Source organism: Plodia interpunctella, chromosome 20 (genome assembly GCF_027563975.2).
Source record: "Plodia interpunctella isolate USDA-ARS_2022_Savannah chromosome 20, ilPloInte3.2, whole genome shotgun sequence".
Taxonomy (NCBI): domain Eukaryota; kingdom Metazoa; phylum Arthropoda; class Insecta; order Lepidoptera; family Pyralidae; genus Plodia; species Plodia interpunctella.
In genome coordinates, this window is record NC_071313.1 from 8,329,692 (window position 1) to 8,331,742 (window position 2,051).

The 2,051-nt window shown below is 31.9% G+C and overlaps 1 long non-coding RNA gene across 1 annotated transcript; it reads left to right on the forward strand.

Moving 5' to 3' along the window:
* The first annotated feature begins 258 nt into the window (after positions 1-258).
* On the forward strand, positions 259-1,657 carry LOC135309929 (uncharacterized). Its single transcript, XR_010370193.1, has 2 exons — positions 259-714; positions 1,441-1,657. It is a non-coding gene; the product is annotated as an uncharacterized LOC135309929 (long non-coding RNA).
* Positions 1,658-2,051: the final 394 nt, after the last annotated feature.

A 2,051-nucleotide genomic window follows, 5' to 3' on the forward strand; every position in this document is an offset into this window, starting at 1 on the left:
AAGATTTTAATTCAATGCAGTTACCATAACGCACTATAGTTTTGGCGAAATAATCTACACTTTCGTTACCCTTCACACCTATGTGTGATGGAGTCCATAGTAATATTATATCCTTATGATGATTCTGACAGAGATCATAGTACTTTTCTCTTATTTTATGTGTTATAAATGAGGTGGTAGAATCAAATTTTGGATTATTAAGCGAACTTAAAATACCCATATTATCAGTAATAATAATCCAATTATCATAGTAATGTTGAGAAATGTATTCGAGAGCTGAAAATATTCCAATTGACTCTGCCGTATAAATGGAAGCATTATTAGGGAGTCTACACCCATGACCCGTTTTGGCTTCTAAATCATAAATAGCCATTGAGACAGCTGACGTTGACGTATTCTTTGAACCGTCTGTATAAATTTGCTTGTAACCTCTGTATGATTCTAATTTGTTGTAAACATCCTCTTTAAATTCAAGAGATTTATCTATAACAATTTTAATAGGATAAAATTTGCTTTCGTAAGAACCTGAATAGCATGGCAGGATTACACTTTCATAAAGATTATTTTGAAGTTTGAATTCGACAGCTTCTTTAAGACATTCTGTTAAGTTTGAAGAAGAATTTACTAACTTAGGCATTAAGGGGTGACCTGTTGAAGAACAAATTTTGAGCAGAAATTTATAGTTAAGATAACGGAATCTTATGGCTAAAGGAGGTATGTTACATTCAACTTGCATTGAGATAATTGGCGTAGACATCATAGCACCCAAAATAATACGAAGACCTTTATTCTGAATTTTTTCCAGCTTATCTATACTTTTCTGATTAGCATAACAAAAATATGCATATTCGAAATGACTTCTAACTAGGGATTTATACAACATTAATAAAATTTTGGGGTCTGAACCCCAGTAAGTAGCAGATAATGTTTTAAGAATATTAAGAGCTCGAAGACTCCTGTTGGCTATAATATCAACATATTTATTAAAATTATTATTGTTTTGAAACATGACTCCCAGAAATTTTATTGACGAATCAGCAGGCAATAAATTACCCTCATACATTATACAAATATCCCTAACTTTAATAGATTTTTTTGAAAATACAACCACTTTACTTTTTTGTTTGCTGATGCTCAGCTGGAGATAGGTGAAATATGAGTTCAACCCAGCCAGGGCTGAATTCATCTTTCTGTTTATGTCTGACATATTATCTCCTTTGCAATATACAGCCAGGTCATCAGCAAACTGTAAATTATTGACATCCAAACCTAGATTAATATTTAAGCGATGAATATACAACACAAACAGCAAAGGACTCAAGATTCCTCCTTGACTTACACCTTTATATGAATATCTTGGTCCTATAAGATTATTATTAAACTTCACATATAATTTCCGTTCATGAAGAAAATTAAAAATCCAATTTACAATTTTTTCAGGAAGTCCCAAGCTGATTAGAGTGGCAGAAAGAACATGCAAGTTAACATTATTAAAAGCACCAACTACATCAAAGAAGACAAGCCAGAATTTTATTGTTTGATAAGGCCTCCTGAATGTCCAAATTCAAGTGACACAGACTTTCTCGAGCTGATCGACCACGGCGAAATCCAAATTGATTATAAGGCAATAAATGGTTACTCTCTACATAAAATTCAAGACGTTGTTTTAATAACTGTTCAAAAATTTTGCCAACACATGAGGTCAAAGTAATAGGACGATAAGAGTCTGGATCATTAGGAGCTTTATCTGGTTTTAGAATTGGAATAATACAATCCATTTTCCATTGTGAAGGAATTAAGGAGTTCTGCCATAGCAAATTTAAAATTGTTAAAAATGTTTGTTTATTAGAATCATTCAACAATTTCAACATTCTGTAAGATAAATAATCTAGACCTGTTGAAGTATTTTTTCTAGAGTTAAGGGCTGATTGTAATTCTTGCATAGAAAAGTCCTTCAACAAATAAGAATTATTGGTTGTGTGAATAGAGGGAACAGTAAAATTATTTTCAACTGTATCTGGGGTGTATTTATGAAGAAAGTCAGTTACCCA